The sequence below is a fragment of the Hermetia illucens genome, chromosome 3, assembly GCF_905115235.1.
Source record: "Hermetia illucens chromosome 3, iHerIll2.2.curated.20191125, whole genome shotgun sequence".
Taxonomy (NCBI): Eukaryota; Metazoa; Arthropoda; class Insecta; order Diptera; family Stratiomyidae; genus Hermetia; species Hermetia illucens.
Window position 1 is genome coordinate 90425007 of NC_051851.1, and position 20616 is coordinate 90445622.

Below are 20616 nucleotides of genomic sequence, written 5' to 3' on the forward strand. Positions count from 1 at the left end.
AAAGTGGGCAAATATGGCTACTTGTTGGGAAGCATTTCGTAATTTATAATTATCTGGAACCAACATTTAAACGTTTTCTTATTCTATATATTTGCCTCTGTTTCAACTACGGTTAAAACAAACAAACGGTTAAACAAAGGCGTCTATTTTTCATTAAGAATAAAACTAAAAAAGAGAAATTACTAACGAAAATACTGATGTGTAAAATAATTTGTAAAAATTTTAGCCCGATCGGCTAAACAGAATTTTAGTTGCCTCCAGTTGAAAAATCTGGGTAAATACTTATATAGAATTTCGGTCGAAAATTGCTGCAGTATATATTTATCACATTCTACTTTCAAAATATATATAAAAGAAAAAATCGATTTCTGGAAACCGTCAATACATTAGAAAATGTTCCCTTCCACATGGTCAGCGCAAACAAATTCTAATCCTGCGTGTACAGTTCACAGCATGTGTAGCGTGGAGCGTTTAAGTAGGTGTAAGCGTGTATGGCGTGCAAATGAGCGGTATTTAACGCACTGTTGCGGTTTCGGTTCTATATTTGAACACGGTCGTGATATGTTATTGCATGTAGAAACGTGCAGCATGTGATATTCGATTCATCGGCATTAAACTTTCCACGGCTTGGATCAAAGACGTGCTTTTCCTCGGTTTGGCTTATTGTACACTGTCCTGTTCGCTTTCATGTGTTTTCGATAAAGCAACATTTCAACAAAAAAGTAGTATTCAAAAATCAATGTAAGCAATATTCGATTCAAATATATTTTTCTTTCGGAATCTACAAATTTGACTATCCGGAGAGCTTTTTTTTCTTCAATTATTCTAATTCCTTAAATTAAATGTGATGCATGTCATATGGATATCGAATCAATTCGCGAAAGGTTGATTCTTCGCTTTTAAAACATCAATGATGCCTACTCTATTCAACTTTCAAATTTTTTGTCTTATTTTTCCATATGCTATTTATAATATAATACCTTTATAGTCCCTGCGAACTCTTTTTCGATACATTTAGGTACAATTTGCATACGTATGTATAAGGGAACAATGAATATGTAGGTTCATCTGTTTTGAAATCCATTGTCAAAACCAGTTTGGAAAATGTTCCCCTTAAAAGGGAACCATTTATATCCTACGAATATTCAATTTTAACTTCGCTCACAATTACATATATTGACTTAGAAAAAACAATTCGAAGAAACTGAAATTCTTTGAAAATGAAGGTAATAATTATTTTATTCATGTATGAATATCCAGTGTAGTTGCAATGACGTTTTAATTATTTTAATTAAAGCTACATACATAACATATATTCATTTGTTACGCAAGAAGATTTTAGAAAAAGATTTGGAAGCCATATAATAGCTCATTGTTCACTTGTCACGCTACACTAACGCTGAAAATGCTTAAATGTTGAAAACCTTATTAAAATCGGTTCATTGTCTCGCTGTCCATCTGCCTGTCTGTCTGACACAAGAACTTTCCTCGAAAACGAATCGGTATAGTTAGATGAAATTTTGTGGAAAGATAGGAGATGTAAACATATACGGCAAATTACATTACTACACGCTGAGCTGAAGGGTGTAAAAGACAGGGGCAACATTTTGCTTCACTACATATAGCCATGGAGTATCCATTGATTAGCTCATTTCAAAGCAGATAACAGTTTTAGCATTGGTTACAAAGGAGAGGAGTGTGAGGGTCCGAAATTACTTCTCAGAAACTATCCAATCGAAAATGTCTGAAAAAAATTATGATCGCCCGTGCGCATGGTATCTAGACCTAAAAATGCTCAACGTTATGATATCTACTCAAGTAAAATTGATAATACCATAGCATATTGTTATATTTTGCAAATTTACTGCAAACTCCCTTAAGTGCACCCTAGATCCGCAGTAAGATAGGTTTTAACATGAAGCATCATACTGGAAAGTTTGGTGCATAGTATTATTATTAATAAAGTTATGAGAGGTCAAAATTGCTCCTTTCTCTCACATAAAAATAAACAAAACCGTCCATACCACTACGGGTATTTTCAGTAATATTCAATTTGGATAATTGTGCAGGCTAATTTAAAATATTATAGTAAGTTCTGCCCAAAGAGGCCTTAATTGTGCGGATACTTGAATTATTCTGCAGAAATTTAAAGAATTCTTGCACTCCTTCCCGGATTTTATGAAGCTATCAGTTTTTTTTTTGTTTTTTCATTTTTCATTTCATGTATGTTTTTTCTTTTAATATTTTAAAAGAAAAAACATCCGCATTTTTTGTAAAGAAATTGAAACTTTGTTTGACAACGAAAGCCGAAATCATGATTGGGTATTACTCCCGAAAAATAAAAGCCTGCTGTTGCTATTTCATCCTTTTCTCTTTATTTTACTACTATTCTGGAGTGGTCATTTATTTCTGCCTTTTGCATCATAGCGAAGACCATGGATTTATTGCAAAATCGTTTTTCCTGAAAAGTTATGTTTTATGTTCGCCAGATATATACAGATATTTTTCGAAAATTATTTTTCGTACCAAACCCCTCTATAATTTTGATCTACATATGAATCCATGCTTTTGTTTCATCTAGAAGCCCTTTACTATGTTGCTACCACTGAAAAAAGAGTATCTTTCTTAACTACTGCGATTTCTTGTCCAATTTCTGTGGAAACACCCTTATAAAATCAGTGCTATAAGTCCTTGTAGCCAGATGATTCCCGAAATATCTATGTATGCAAATATAATAAATAACACTAGCAAAAACACCGTACAATTAGATCTTTGTGCTTATCCCGCTTCTATAGACTTACCACTTGGACAACATAGGGTGTGGTGATAACGAAACAGAGACCTAATTTCATTATAAATTAAGTGTTAAAGAAAGTAACAATGCGAAAGAAGATATTTTGTGGATGGAAGGCATACCATTTGACAAAATTTGCCCCGGACTGATAACAAAATAGCATTTTTGTATGTATTTTAATGTGAATCTTTGTTATTGCCAAAATAGGCTCGTTTTGAGCCAATATCAGCATGCCAACTCCAATTTTTATTTCCTTCCGCAGATTTTTTTTATAGGTTTCGGTTCATTTTGAAGGCTCGCTAGAATTTTGACCACTTTTGACATTACACCCTTCTCTTTATAAGTAATAATATATTCTTTGCTCTTTCCATAGGAGTCTGGTAGCGATGCGCTTCATACCCTAAGCATCAACCATAATGAGTCGAGATGTTGTTTGTCTCTACTATCTCTCTAAAGACAACACAATAACAAGTACAATTTCTGCAACTTTTCCGATGTTATCGTCCTTAACAGTGGTGATTGGGCAACTCACATAAGACAAGTTTTTTATGAGTTCACGACCCTCATCAATACCTTATGATAGAGTAGACTCTAGACACTTCTGCGATATTCTTTATAATTTTGCAATCGTAGTTTCACTGGACGCCCAAAATTTCGAACAAATCCGTTCTTCAATTTTCTTTCGTAGCAAAAATCGACAGGCAAACTCACGCTAACGGATTTATTTCGCCCAAATACACGAACGTCGAAGAGGTTGTACCAATTTGGAAGAGAAAAATGTTACTGAGTCCGGGTCAAATTTAATCAGAAGGTATATAACAACTCCAATCATTGAATGGCGGAATAAGAGATATTAGGCATATACCTATTTCCACTTCCCCTATGTCTGTAACAAAAATCTTTTAGTTCGGCAATAACCAAATACAAAAATAATTCTAAGTAGTGATCGAGCGCCGAGCGTCGACAATATTTTCTATCCTCCGAAGATCACATCCTTTTTATGAACGTCAAAAATGACGATTTCACTTATTAGTCGAATTGCTTTATTCAATTCATTAGTTAGTGGAATATTGCTGAGTTGTTCGAATTTAGATTTCACTTTCAAATAGCAATACCACATACTGTCACTCATGATGAATAGTTAATAATAGCTTACCGATCTTCTCCAGTTTTCCAGTATTTTGACGTGTGACAAGTTATAAAGCAATTACATCATGGCTTATATAATACTAACAATTAATTCAAAGATATGTACAATGAAATATACATAGTGTAAGCTATTATCGTACAATTAGGATGAATAATGCATGGTTAAAATATCGGAACAGACTAGTGGTTGAAATGTCAGAGTATCGCAACGGAAGTTCGTTGTTCAAATTTCGCTCTTGGCAGAGAGGTTTGTGAGGATATGTTCAAATTTCGCTCTTGGCTGAGAGGTTTGTGAGGATATCAGGCGACCCAGCTCTGAATGAGTACCTGAGTGAAATTACAACAATAATCCTCAGCAAGTGCGATGCTACCGACATTGATTTTAAATGTATCGGTATCGTCTAGGAAAAAAGGGTTCTAACACAGTTTAAGCCCTAGGTTCCAATTTGACTGTTGGTAGCGAACGTTCCTCCAATGATTTCAGTAATTGATGTTGTACTGAACAGAACATGGGCAAAACAATCTAAGTCTGCATAGATTTGATGTCTGATCGGACCAAATGGCGGGCAACTTGTTGTTCCCACCTTTCTTGGTCCAAGCACCCAACTAATTAAAGATTAAGAGGCGATGAGGCTGGTAGATGTGAGGTAGGCAATATTTGCAGGCTGATACGAACCCCCGTCTTCGCCTCTTAATTAATGATCAAAATATTTTGCACGACCTCTTCTTATTTCTCTAATTACTGAAAAAGCCTTGGGCTGCATGGCGAGTGCCCCAGATGTTTCCACGTTATACCTTAAAGTTTCTGTTGTCTGCTCTATTACCTGAGGCTTTGTGTTGTCATCGGCAAAAATTATCTCAGTGCATTGACATTTAAGTGGATAGCTAGTGCTTTTGAGTTACTAACAATAAACGCTGCAACTAACTATCTTTCCCCGCTTCAAAGTTCCCAAAATATCAATTCATATGTTTGAAAGTATTTCCTGGGCATCTGATTGCCTTTTCAACAGGGCGATTTCCAATTTTCATAGCGATTTTCTTCTTTCTTCTTAAAACCGGTTCACTGTATGTCTGTTTGCATCTATATGCGTATATCTCTCAGTTTGCCACACGTACCACACTCTCAGAGACGGATATATCTGTTGACATGAAACTCAGGGAAAGGTTGGAACTGTGATCCCACATACAAGCAATGAATTAAATTGCGGCAAGTTGAACTTAAGGGGGTGGGTCTTCATCCACGTAAAACATAGATGCAATGTTTCTTTACCGAATATAGTATGTGCATCAATTGATAGCTCGCGATTAGTAGTTTCCGAAGCAGATATTAGTTTTGACACTGATTGTAAAGGGAACAAATTTGAAGAAAAAAATTATGGTGGTCCAAGCACATGCCCAAATCGAGTCAATAAATGTATATTACTATGTTTTGAAAATTCACTGCGAACGCACCTAAGTTCATCCTAGATTAGTAAAATTCGCATTAAGATATGCTCGAATAGGAAGCGATATACTGGGAAATTTGATGAAAATCCTACTATTATTAACAAAGTTATAAGAGGTCAAACTTGCTTCCATCGACCATCGTACACACAAATATGCTTACATAAAAAATCAATAAAGCTTTCATAACTGAAACGTTGAGCTTCTGGTCAGAATATACTCCTTACTCGACTATATCAGTGCAATAGCAAGATGTCAATTTCCTACTTCATTTATTTTTTTAGAACTATTTTTGGGTCGTTATAGCTTCTACGTCACTTTCTTCCTGAAATGAGGAGATCACTTGCTTATAGCTTCTTTGCTCTGTGACTTAGCTGAACTTTTGTATTTTAACACTACCCGAACAACGGTTCGACATTTATTCATTTTAGTTGAAACAGTCAAACTTTATCAAAGATTGGCAATTCCCGGTGACAGTCCAAAATAAGTGTGAGAAAAACCATAATATAAATATAGTATGCAATTTTACTACGAACTCAACTATAGTATGCGCACATGATAATGGGGGTTTCCTAATTGCAAAAATCCCATATTTTGAATTTTTTACAGCTTTGATAATATTTCATCAATATCAATGCTCACACGCTACAGGAAAAAAAATCCGGTTGAATCCATTGTTCCTCTCGAGAGATATCTCCGTAATCTGCAAGATTTTTAATAGTAAATTTTGTATAGGACGGCAAAGTGGCAACAGGAATTATATGGATATATTCTTAACAATACTAGGTGTTAAGTGGAAAGCTGCACTCTGATGTCCTCGAATTTGCCACGCACGGGTTTAATATCAGGAAAGAGGAAAGAATGGAAATGCATCCAAACAAGTCGAAATAATTTTTCTCCGTTGAATTTCCAACTAAGTAAGTCATTGTGCATTTTCAAACTACACATAAAATTGACGAGTTGCAGCTTTTTTAAATATTACGCTTCAATCATATTTTTATGGCAGGGATGAAAACTGAATTTGAAAGGGTGGTTTGAATTCATTAAATCACTGAATATGGCCAGTAGAGTTAGGTTTAAGTTTTCAGAATGTTATAATAGTTCCCCAGCAAAAGAGCGAAATCACGAGAAAATTATGATCCTATATATAGAAGTCAGAATTTTAGTAGAGGAGAGTAAAATTTTTGTCGAATTTTATTGGTTATGTCAAAAAGTCAATGATTCTTCCAAGCTTCCAACCGAAAATATACATATGCAATTCTACTTCTGAAATAAGAAAACGGGAAAGATAATAAACATATCCTTAGGTCTGCCAATATGAAAATCTAAGCTGGAAAATATACGAGGTATTAGCGAGAAGTTCGTATATTGATTCTATAAGAAATCTAGTTCTGTTTATTCATACATAGCAACCATTCAAATTACTTCCTTCTGGAAGAAGTACAATTACTCCAGCAGAAGAAGTATATTTTTCTTGCGAAAAACGACGAAAGCAAAAGGATATTGCTCTAGTCACGCCCAAATTGGCACTGAATGCTCACAATACCTGTACCTCTGACATCCAATCCCGTCATTGCCTACAGCATTACCACGACTCTAAAAAAAGTAACCTACAGGCTTTCTGTCCACACCTAATTCCATCTTCTTCCATCATTCTTCTTCCATCCACCCTTGCCCCATGGACCTGGCAGGATAGATAACAGAACCGTGCTAACCGTGTCCGGGTTTTTAGATATGCTTCAGTTAGCTCTAAATTAACCGAATTATCAAATTAGAGGGGGGATGAGAAAAACAGTTTTGTATAAGAAAATTGCATGCGATGTAATTCACGAATGTGTGGATATTGACTAAATTTCGCCTCTAGTAAAGCGAACCAATTTGATAATGCCTATATTTCTTGATTATCCATGTTGCTAACAAAATATGCTCTCTAGGTTACGATCAATTTTTGAACCTTGCCTGTCACTTTTTCCTCTGTATGCCTATATATGACTATATCTTCTAGTGTTTAGTAAAATGTGTTCCAGATGATTTCTACCACTTAACGGCAAAGAAACCCCATTCCTTCAACTTGACTTTGGAATTTTCCCGAAGACTAAGGGACTCAACTAGCGGCGTTTTGCTTTGAGGAATCGGAATAAACAATTAGACTTAATGAAGCTATGAGAGTCTCGCGCTCTGCATGTACTTCCCTCGGCATTTTTACAAGCAAAGTTTAAATGACGGAAAACAATGCAATCACTCCTCTGAAATAAATTACATACGAGTCTATAGATAGCTATGTAGGAATTCCATTGTGTAAGCTAGTGGACAGTTGTAAGAGACTATCTTTTGCAATGTAAATGGAATGCATATTTGTAGCTGCTTATGTCATTTTGTAGTCCAACCGAATTGACAAAATCCACATAACCAATTATTATCGACTTCGCCTGGACTTTCTTTAATTTTACAATAATCGATAGAATAGAGTAACATCATACACTCAGAGTGCAGGGTTTCAAAAATAGAGCCGGTTTTGTGAGCACTCAAGAGATACAACTCCAGGATGCATTTTCCCTTCCATTGAGCCTTTCGTTTAATTTATGAAATAATCAAGTTAATTTTTTATTCCTAATTTACAATAAGTCTTTGGAGAAAATCTTTAAAACCTAAATGATTTTTTAATTACTTGTATATAACTTTATGAAGCTATACGCTTCCTTAGAACTCTTAAAGAGTACAATAGTTAACAGCCAACTAAAAGGGAATAATCTAATGAAGTGAATAGCAGTAATGTGGATATTCAAGATTGGATATTTCCGGTGTCCATGCTAATCCTTTGATTGGAGGAAATTTTCTAAAATTGTCTGGTCTGAATGTTCAGTTGGCCCTTGTTATGCACCACTCACAGGACTTTCAAATTCACGACAATGTAATGATGCTCTTTTTCCAACGGTTCTGACCACATTGCCTTCTACAGTGTACCGTAGACTTAGAAGGCCCAGATCCGCCATTAACGCGCCAACAATTATTAGTAAATTTGTTGCTTCTCGAATGTGCTTCAAGAATCACGGAGTTACCGAATCAACCAACCAATTTATGCGTTTTGTGAGTGGTTTGAATTTGCTGGTATTTTCGCCCTTGCTGGGATGTCTTTCAATATACGTGAAACTCCACATGCTCTTCATTTCTGATTATCTTTAGATCCACCAATGGTATTGCCAATGTTCACTTTCGTTGTAAACTTTATCCAGACTTTAAAGGGCTTTTTACATTCATTTTGGTGTACGATCGCCAGAATATCACCCAAGTATTTCACAACCTCTAATACCTAAATTCTTTGCGATTTGCGCGTTGTTGATAATTGAACTTTCACTGGATCTTCCTATTTTTTCAATCTATCTGTCAGCCATTGTGTGATTTTATACGGGCTAGAATTAGTATCTGTTATGATCTCTCAATTTTTGTTACCTTCTTTGTTGATTTCGGGTAGGGGCTGATTTTAAGTAAGTCCAATGTGGCATCATAATCTTTTTATATCACCGGAGCGCATTTCCGTAACTGCTCAATTGTACCTATTTCTCCTTGTTTAGGATGAAATCTCATTCGTTTTGTTTATACTTACGTAAAATACCAGTTTTACTTTCATTTTCTTGATGTTTTGCAGATTCTTTCTAAAATGATAAAAGCATTTTTTTTCTGTTTCTAATGCGTGTGCCAACGCCATCCTTGTTGGGTCTTGCTCTCCAAGGGAATGGGTTTTGATGGCGCTTTCACCACGAGTTGCTTTATTGCCAATGAGCTGATCATCATGACATTATTCAAATAGTTCAGCAAATTCATTATTGACCAATGAAGGTTTAATCCCATTCGCGTTTACGTTTCATAAATTCTTGTCTCTTTGTAGATGATCAGATTCGCTGTGATATCCACTGTTATTTGGTCTATTTATCCCTTTAGGAGTATTCTGTTTTAATTCTCTATCATATTTCTTTTTACAGAATTGGCCTATTTCAAAATGATATGTTTTGAGAGTGACGTCAGAAACCCTACTTTCTTGCTCAACTTCAGATAGCAATCTATTTATTTCTGGTCTATAAATAACCATACTTTTGAGACAAAGTTGCAGAAACCCAATGTTTTCACTAATGCTAATCTTTACCGTCAAATTCCGATGTGGACTAGGTTAAAATTCTCCAGAATTGTGAAAGAGTTTTATTACGTTGTCCCTAATTGTAAAAACGTAAAACTTTTCGAACATAATATTCTAATTCGGCTATTGTTAAAGGGATAAATACTGAAGAAAGGTAACATACAAAGAGCGGGCATTTTCTAATAAATTCATAAAATATAGTACTATATTAATATTAACTTTATTTGAGCAAATATCGGAATGGAATGTATTCTGAAGTTTAGATTTTATTCTAATTTTTAAGAATTTTGGGTTGGGTAAGTTTCGATAACGCGATTTCTTCTTCTTTTTCTTGTTTAATTGTTGTACCGTTTAGTAGTGGGGTGGACTCCTTTCGGTCGATTGCGACATTTTTACCGGTTATAAACCTGAGCTGGATGGAGCCGAGAAATCATTTTATGGGACATGCATTTCGGGTCGTAAGTCTCTTATTTTCAAGTTAGTTTAGAAAAGTATTAACTGAATCCTTACCTTTATGTCACTGAATTCTGTGAAACAAAATTTTGCATCCCTCCTTTACATATTTAGATAGGAAATTTCTCTTAAACTGGACTGAGAATGGCTTGCTAAATTTAAAAGGTTTCACAGACCAAATATTGTCACAAAATTTCATGATAATAGCTCAGTTGTTTTTGAGTAAATTGGGTATGACCGACAAACAGATAAGCAAAAGGAGCCAGACATTAAAAAGCAGCTAGCAAAAGTTTGGAAACTTTTTGCAAGAACCCTTCTTTCTTTATGTTGATATGTAATATCCTAATTATAACTTATGGAAAGCTACACATGCTGTCCACTCAAAATGAAGAGGGATAAGTTTCTGGAGAATAATAAATAAAAGTAAACACGACTAATTTGCAAAGGAATTACCAAAGACCAATGTGACCAAATTAAGCTTGCATGGCATGAAAAGGTCACTTATAGCAAAATTTCTCCATAAAAATAACATGCAAGCATGGCTCCGCAATAGTGAAAATTGCTGTATTTGAGGTGGGTTTTCCAATAATAATCTATATCATATTCATCCGAATTGGATATTTTCATGTCCAACAGAATATTGACTCAAACTCTCTCTCTGTCGTCTTTAAATTCTAATTTTAACTAATTTTTCATTGAAGAATTCCGAAACATTATTTTACAGAAAGTTTCGTGGGAGATTGTCAGTTCGGTTCTATATAAATTTTCAGCAGCCAGGCAGAGAGGGTAGTGCCATAAAGGGTTAGAATGATAATTTTGCATCTTTTTTTTTGATATGCTTCAAAACTTTGACTACATAAGTTTGGATTTTAGCGCTGTATATGCTGCTAAGTCTCTTCTTAGACGCTGGATGGAGAAAGCTTGCTTCACAGTGGGGATTTGTGTTTTTGCCCTATGTGGTAGGGACTTGCAAACGTACAAAACAGCTATCCGTAAGTTTTTTTTTCATTAAAAAAACTTATTAAAGATATAAATAGTTGTTAATACATTCATAATAACTAAAAACGAAGCCGCCACAAAGAAAGGTTTCTTATCATCGTCTCCAGTCAACGTCTTGACTGGGCTATGTTCTTGGAGACACACTCCCCTGAAAGAATGTTTAATTTTAAGTTCTATCTTTCCTCCTTTTTGTGTGACAATTTTCAAAGCGGTGTCTTAGAGCATTTGCCTTGTACAGTGTTCACTTGATATGCAGCAATATCTGAATAAGCTATGCTGGTGGGCTCCCATTTATTTCTTCACGTAAAATTTGAATTCTAAGTTAAGGCAAGGTAGTTAGTGAACACAAGCCAGGCTTAAGCTGGAAAAATGAAAAATAGAAGAAATGGCAATGAAACTATTTTTGTCCTATTTGCATTCCACATTCGAATCTAATATACAGATATAACCGCGTCTCGCTTGTTCATTGAAGTCAATTGGCATCCCTGGGACTACAAAGTGATAATTAAATTAAATTACGGCAAATACAAAAAAATACAAAGTATAAATTGTAAATTGCATTCTTCGAGTATGGCACAAGTCGCTATATACATACATATATGATACCAGTATTGTTCAAATCAAATTCATACGAAATGGTCTAGTTGGGGAGTTAGTTACATACATATATGTATGGATTTATGCAAGCACATCCTTAGTAAAATTTTAATTATTTTTGTGTAAATGTGATAAAACGTAGACACTCCTAAACAGTATCCATAAAGTGTTATTTAACTGTCACCACATTAGTAGCTTAATTTTCATATCTAGGATTTTCAATCTGTTTATGAGGACTATAATTCTGAACACTTTCATTGCTTACACTTATTGCTAAAAGCAAAATGAAGAAATTTAACTTTTTTTTTATAATATTCTTATTATATCTAAGAAATGCGACACTGGGCTCACAATTGCAACACTTGAATATATACTATATGCCAGCCGTGCCAGCCTTTTGACTTCCTTGTGAATCAGGAATACGGTAGCGTTTACTGCGATCCAATTGGTTTCTGATCTCAGTATTCCCTCTGCGAGGTTTGGGGTTCGATGTTTACATTGAAAGCCTGGCTTATCTTCCCTCTTTCCTCCCAGAATCTCGGACAGAGGAAAATTGGCATTTTCCGTGTCCTCGGATTTAGCGGCGCATTCAGGACAGTCGAGAAAATCATTCAATCAAAAACGATGCAAATGCTTATAATAACCGTGTTTCATAAGCAATTAGGTCAGGTGGTTATACAATTTTCCGTATTTTCGTTCGACCCATTTCTCATTACCTGGGATCACATAGTTCCTTCCTAGAGCTTTTCAGAGATCCACAGTCATCTCGGCCGAATCTGACTACCTTCTCTGATAAAGATAGTGCGCTTCATTTGCTAGAAGAAATGAAAGGATCATGTCTGTGACGACACAAACTGCCTCACCTGAACTGTGCGATTGGTATCAGTACTGAACTCACTTTCCAGACAGGAGCTGCGTGTAGCAGGACAAATATCAGGACATCCCCGATATATAACATCGTTGGTAGAGAAGAGTTAGCCTTTGCTGCCTGCTTGTATAGAGTTGTAATTCTTTCTACCCACCTGTTTTGTTCATTACAACTCTGTAGGTCGGGCCCCACAGTTGAATTAGTATCAAACACAGCTGCATATGGCAATTTGTTTGCTGCTTTGAAGGTGCCGGTATTCTTTTCCTAGTACCAATGTTGCGGCTGCCCTTTTACCCTTTGGTAAAGTTTCCGCACTTGCAGATACGATGATCTCAAAGTCGAGATTTGCTAGTTCCACCAGTAGCTCGGTTTTCTGTTGCAGTGCAAGAGCAACTGATCCACTATTTTCATCGGTGTCCCCTTCGGGCCTTGATTTTCCTCTGAAGCCGCCTCCTCGAAATTTCAGTAGACAAACAAACTACTATAACTTTTTTAGGATTGTCGTTTCTTATTTGCAAATATCGAGAAAGATTATCTGGTGGTCACATGATACACTCTCTCATCAACGAGGTGCTCAGTTATGTCAAGTTGACAATGGAAATGAATTTTCCACATTGAAAGAAAAGTTGACAATGTTGCCTGGTATGATGTCCACCTCCGCATAGGTTTCAAGTAGGATTTGGCCCCTGGTGTTCGTTACTGGGCTCTCTCATTCTAAGGCCCACGCGTTGAGGGCTCGATCTCTAGCGTTTAACATCAAACTGTCTAACATTTCATATTGCGCCATTACTGTACTAGATAGGTAGGTAGATATGATCGCCCTTCATTTTTGCCTTAAGTAATCCGGATCCCAAGAGGGGCGTTGCTACAGCTATAGCCTTCGGCATAACCATATTTCGTCGTGTAGGTGGGGCACACACATTACCACCACGGCTACATTCGATTCATGTCTGGCATCTAAACCAGGTTCCCACCGGTACACACAAATGTTAAAGTATACTTTTATAACTGCTTAATCTCACGATCTAGATATATATGTCTTCATCGTGAAGAACATGAAGGTGTGAGAGGGTGAAAATAGTTATACAAGCTGGGCATTATCAAGATTTAACATAATCATCATATGCATGTTCAGCGATTTTCCAGACAGTTTGCAAAGATTTCCACGGCTCAAGAAGAATATACGAGAAAAAAGCGGACCAAAAACATGCAGAAGGCTTCTTAGATATGATGGTTGGTTGTGCATGTATGTCTGCAGTCTTCTTATATGGGAGTATCCATGTGACAAGCTTAAAGTAGCTGCGTGGAAACTTGGCATTGTAATATCATTTAAAAACTGTTGAGTCAAACATAAAATATTTTGCATACGTTGTATTCATCATCATTAGGAGATGTATTGAAGGGATCTGCGTGCCTGAATTGAAAGTCTCTGTTTTGCTCCATGCAAATTTAAGCCTTGTAGCAGCACTTTTACCTCATCAATGCATTCTTGTTGGTGTGGCCTTAGTAGCCAGCTCCTGTCACGCTATTAATCAAAATTTGATATTTTAAGATTGGTGCATTTGGGACTTGACGCTGGCCGTCATCTGCAATAAACACGAAGAATGGACTTTCAAATTAATTTGTATAATTTTTATTTACAGTGATTTAGCCATTTATATAATAAATTATTAACTTAAAGTTAAAATTCAGATCTAAAATGTGATTGCATATTTTTAAAAGCTACTTACAGTTTTCACAAGAAATTCAAAGGCTTAAAATATGAGTCACGGGGAAATCTGATTTTTTTCTATTTCCTTCGGGAATTCGCTAAAACCCCCGTAAATCTGTTTTATGGGCCCAATATCACCTGCCTAGATATAGCTAATAAATTAAGGCTGTTATCATTGAATAGGTTAGATTATTAGGAAAACCATATTCGCACTGAAATTGCTTCTTTTCAGAACAACATAAAAAATGGCAGTAGTTCGCTTGACATATCCGGTTTTAAGGATATAGAAAAACTACGAATACAAAGTTACAATAAGCCTTTCAGGCTAGTTCAACTAGCCATCAGAAAAATATGATAGTGTTTTCACCGTGGCTAATGAAAACTACAACAAATGTGCCGTTTTTGGGGCAGTGTTTTTATATTAGCTGCAATGCTAGTGTTTAAAATCCTTTTGTGTTTTTATGTAGGTATGTATGTATCAGGCTGTTAAGAAAGTCTTCACGGGTTTTAACCTTTAACTTTAAATGTACAGATCTCAGATCAATTCAAAATTTATTAACCAAACTAGGAACTATTATAATCACCTCCGCTAAAGGGAAACAATTTTATTTATCCCAGTTAGGTAAAATTTTGCTAGTGATAAAGAAATTTGAGGCATTTTTGGGATCGTCTGATTTTCAAAGTAGCGAAAGAATTGGTCGTGTGCTTGGACATTACAGCTCTGGACTGCTGGCTGGACTGTTTAATATTGAAGTAGCAATAAGCAAGAGTTTTCTTAACAATCAAATATACCATGAATCGTCCATAGAAGATTAGATATATACCTACGCTCGTGCATTGGCATACACAAAAAACTTTCAATAGAAGGGATATGATTCATAATGTTACAATGACCATTTTCGTAAGGTTCTTAATGTGGACAGCTGGTAATAATTTCGATATAGGTCGGCAATTGGCCCAGGTGATATTTAGGTTATAAATAACTAACAGCACTGAAAACTCAGGTCTCGGTGGATTATTTAAAAAACTTAAAGGTGATTTTTCATGGATCTGAATCATCAATCATAAGTGTGTACTAAAGTGAAAAAGTAACGGAAACGTTGGCGTCGTAAGAACTAGAACGATATCTTACACTCCGCTATCTGTCAGAAACTTAGTCTTTAGCAAAGATAATTGCTAGGTATAAAGCTTCGAAATATCTTGTCTTGAGGATTGTGTCGCCGCAAAAACTAGAGTCACTTCGTTATTGTATTTGGCAATTGTTTTATGATTGAAATTCAGAAGAAGTTGAAACTGATTCCGGTTTGAATGGAGAAACCAGGTGAGGTAAAGCTTATTTCTGGTAAGACTGATACAGAAAAATTTTTCTCTTTATTTAATTAAAAATTTATTCTTCTTCAAAATTTGCAAATTTTTGTCATATATATTCCTTATGTATCCCTTATGGGTTATTATTAATCCTACTTCAATGGTGACTATAGGTTTGATTAATAGTCAGAAGAAATTCAGAAGGAGCTTCTACTGTCACAAAAAATGCATATGTGACATTTCCTTTGAATAGTATTTTTTTTGGAAATGAAGTGAAACCAAATTCCGTCAATTGTAAGAATATTCAACTGGCATCAGTATCGGTTTCATTTTTTTTGACTTTGGCTGTCCGGAAATAATTAAGATAGGTTAAAACTTGTTTTCGGAGGAGCTACGGTGGCACGTTTTTATTAAAAAAAAGTGGATACTTTTTCCTAAAATGTAAGGGAAGAACTTCAGATAAGTAAAACATCTTTGATTTATTTATTAGTTGAAAGATATTTGGTAAAAATTGAACGAAAACTCAAAGAGTAAATTATTAAAAACATTGTTCTACTCCTTTATATGCCGACCCCGCTTGTAAACGTAACAAAGGCTGAAGAAAAAGAAGAAGTTCCTACTCCTTTATTCTTCCGCTCTGAGAAGTGCTCGTTACGCACGGAGGAGGGAAGGCTTCTTCTCAGCTTATTTAACGGATTTTTCCAAATTAATTTTATCCGAAAACTATTGTTTGGAAATCAAACCTGATTGAATCAAACTTAGAAGGACGAAACGCGTTCAAATACAACCTACGCTACCCACACCATCGAATACCATCGGAGAAGGGAAGCATAAGGGATTTGTCCCAAGCAGTCACAGGATTGAGATGAATCTGGTCACAGAAAAATATACTGCAATCTACTAACTGTTTGTGAAATTTAACCGCAGCAACTAGTTGTAAGAATAATGAGCTTGGCGTTAACTGTAGCTATTGTGGTAGACAACACACGGCTAATTATGGCTATGTCGAAATTAGGCAAAGATCGCAACCGAAACGATTTCAACGCACCGAGAACAAAACCACTCCCAGTAAACATCTGTGATTGAAGCTTCCAAAGAAATAATACGGCAAGACGTGAACTATGCTAGCGTTTTTAAATGGAAGGGCTTCTCCTTACTCTGATTTAAATTATTAACCAGTTTATGGTCCTTATATTAAATATGATGAAGGGAAAAAATGGTGTATAATCAGACCCATGCCTTATAGGTCCACGTCAAAAGTAAATGAACCAGCTCAAAATATGTTATTGGTATGCACACGGCATCAGTCGTCATACACTATTGCTCCTACGGCACTGAGCACCCGGAAGAGGAAGCTCATGGCAGTACTGGAATACTTATCAGCGTTACCCTTTGGAACAGTACTACAAAGACTGTTTCCAACAACTTGAATCTGACTACTGGAGTGTACGGGCAAGGTAACCATCACTGAGATCTATTGTCCTCTCATGTTTAAGATACCTTTAACATTTAAAGAAATATTCAATACTCTGGGGAATAGCTTTCTTGCTTGCACTTATTGGGGGATCAGGATGATATCTGCCAAAGGAGAACAAATGGAGAATGCGCTATTTTGAGATATTAGATTAGGCACAATGTCTTAGGGACAGCCCACTTATCGGTCAGCAAATCAATGAGAAATCCGAAATCTGATGGAAATTTGTATTACTGAAAATGTGAAGCATGAGCTAATAACAAGTGAACGGGGTTATGAACTGTCTTCAGACCATTCGCTCGTTATCATGAAACTTGCGAACGCATCTTTTACAAGAAAATAGCGGAAAACCCATCATCACACTCCCACCTATTAAATTAACTGACTTTTCCCTGTGGAAAGTTACTAAAAGCACGGAGCGTCCTGTTCAAAGCGTATGATTAGCAGGTGAAAGCTGGGTAAGGAGTGATGCCGAAAAGGTAGCACCCTGAAGGGAGAAAACTGCGCTAAGGGCTTAGTGAATGGTGTAGTAATCCCTCCACTAAATGAGGTAAAGTACCTCGGTATGTGCCTTGAGAGGCAACCAACGTATAGCAAAAAGGAAGATTATCATCCTACTCTAACCTTTTCGTCAAGAGACTACTTCAACAGCCTATTGTCAGCCTTTTGGAAGAATTGAATTTCTTGGAAACTAGATAAACGACTGAAACTAAACGTTATTTTGGCTCTATAATTTTACTTCGTAAACGTGAATTCTACGGCATCTGCGAAGACTACATTTTAAGTTTATTTGTAAGATTCGAAAACTTATTTCTACTTCAGAAAGTTACTGGAAAATAAATACTTCGTTTTAACTTTAAATTTCCCCATGCGTTTGTTGTTAGAATGACGCCAGTAATAATTTTTATGAGTTTTTTTCGAATGAGATTTGCGGCTATTCTTAATAGAATTGTGGCACAACTAAAATTCGATGAGGAATTTTCCTCTAACAGGAAACTGGAAATTATACCTCCAGCCAATTATCCTCCAGAATGCAATAATTTTGCGGACAAAGATAATATCATGTAGTTTTAAGTGAGTTTAGTTGCTCCACCTTAAGCAATTCTAAATCTTTAGATACATACTTACTAATGAGCGCGGTGAATTTTTGGTAAATCGGTTGGTGGATTGTTTCCATCTTTTCGTAATTCCTATAATAATCATACCTTCATATTGACGCTCCTTTGAATCTGTATCTATTTCAGTTCTTACGTACGTTCACTTGGAATATTTTTCAAATGTTTACGTAACTGCACTATTTGATCGATTTAATTGTTTATTTTAAGACTTAACAGTGATTGATGACAAGACACGATACCAATATCGTTGATAATTAACACTGTGGGAAAGTGGGTATGTAAATAAATACAAAGCAATCTAGCTCGGCCCGAATAAAATTTGACAATCCCTCCGAAATCGAAGTCTTCTACTTTTTATTCTGACAGATTCCCCGATAATGGGTTTGACGTGCTTCTTGCCGAATTCTCGCTATTGAAATCGAATACAATAACTAGGCCAAGTTGAAGTGCCTTAAGACAAGCCTTTTCTCAAACAATAAAAAATACTGATATTGGCAAGGAGCCTGGCCCGTTTTGGAATTTAGCACGAGCCGACACCAATTACTTGCCTATGAATGTTCCTACAAATACACGTGTCAAGTGGCAAACAGTGGCCCCACAATGCTCAAAGTAATTCGATTTCAAGTGGTCTTTCAGCGATCGTACACGATAGGGCCTTTATCATTTCAAATATATCAATTGATTCTGTTCATAGAGAAGTCCATATTTTAGCTGTTAGCAGGGGCAGTTCTCCCCATGTGGACTCACATTAACTAATTGACCTAGAGGCATGCGCCCATTTGTGGACAACTCAAAATCTATTGATAAATTAGTGATATTTCCAAAGCTTTTATTATTCTGCAATATTTCCGTGATTATATGGTTTTTTTTTATCTTTTCATTGCAGATGCAATATCATCAGTTTCACAACGCGAAGCTACACTCTGAAATTGGACCGTAGTACCTACCTAAATTTAATAGATAAATCTCTAGAAAGCGCAAGGTTCTGTAAATATCTGTAATTATTAATGATTATTAGAGTTAGGTCGAATAGTGTAAAAAGTGTATTATCTACAATTAGGAAGAACGGTGATTCGAAAAATCCCCCCAAAAGATTATTAAATGTAGTTGTGTAAGCTTCAATGAAAGTGATTTAGGTTTAAGGGTCATACATGTGAATTGATTAAATTTAGGATATTCTATTTCAATGGCAGCAAAGTGCGCAATGTATAAAGATGTCTTTGTTCTTTTTTATAATTCAATTTCATCGTAACCGTAACGTAGCGAGAAAATTCCGTTTGAAAAAGAACATTAAGCTAGATATTCATTAATAAACTAACTGAAAATATTCATCAATTTAATATTGAATTACATAACGCAATCTGCAGCAACTAGACGCAATAGTCGTTCTGAACACGAAGGATAAAATACAAAAAAGGAGAAAAAAATCAATATTTGAATGAAATGCTATTAATATAAAGTTGAATGTGACGGAGAACGTAATAAATCATAGTAATAAATTTTAATCTCAAACAAAATTGGTCGTATAAAACGAGAAATACTCGATTGATTTCGTCTGTAAAAATATTATATAAATTTGAAATTACCGAAGTGAAAGAAAGTACACACGCAACAAAGCAAAGCAACCAAAATAAATCTCATCTACATGGACAATTTATATTATTAAAACAACAAACAAAACACGAAAATGCAATTTAAATAAATATTACAAATAAAGCTTATTTTTAATTTCGGATTTGTTAAATTTAACTTTAGTAATTTAGTGGTAACCAATAATATATGAATTATTAGATATTTGTCAGAATAATAGATTCTTTTGTTTTTTTGATGTTTTTGAAAGAGACGTTCGGATGAACAGGAATATTATCGATTATTATTATTATTTTCATGTATAGTGAAATGAGATCTATTGGAATCAAATGAAAAAATAAACACTGAAAATATGATAAACAATTTACGAATAAAGTTTTTACTTTCCATCTTTCAACTGGGAATTATTTTATTTTCAAGCGGTTCAATTGAGAAGGAAGGACGGTCTGAGGTAAGAATGTTTTCTCTATCTAGTGAATTTCGATTAAAGTAGAAACTTGAGCAAGATTGTTTTCATGCTCCGCACTACCAATTTTTCAAAATATTATGTTTGATTAATTTTTGATTGCGACGATTCACCTAAAACGACTGTGCGATGATCGAGTTTGTGATCATCAGGTTCTAGTCTCGTTGCCCCAGGTTTGCCATTAGGTGTTTGGGTCTTCGTCTTTGTGTGTGTCCCGGTGCTGTAGGAGTTTCTGTAGCAGGATTAAGTGTAATAATAAGAACGTAAGGATAAAGACGAAAATAAGTAAGAAAATAATATGTGGATGCCCTGTGATCTAAAAACCAGCACAAGATATTTTAAGGGGAAATAGTGAAGTTGTATTTCATCGATAATATCTGCGACTGTGTGTTTCGAACAGCAGAAAAAAATAAATTAAATTGCATGCAGTATTTTTTATTTTATTTTCATTTCATTCTCTCATCTCCTATTCCTTGTATCTCATTCCGATTCCCCATTCATCATCTTTTTGGGT

The 20616-nt window shown here is 35.4% G+C and overlaps 1 protein-coding gene across 1 annotated transcript in view; it reads left to right on the forward strand.

Moving 5' to 3' along the window:
• The window catches only part of LOC119650917 (protein fork head), a 29475-nt gene extending 9442 nt beyond the window's left edge, over window positions 1-20033 (forward strand). The window contains exon 2 of the mRNA XM_038054142.1: window positions 18933-20033. The gene's annotated coding sequence lies outside the window, so the exon portion shown is untranslated. The remainder of the gene's footprint in view (window positions 1-18932) is intronic.
• Window positions 20034-20616: the final 583 nt, after the last annotated feature.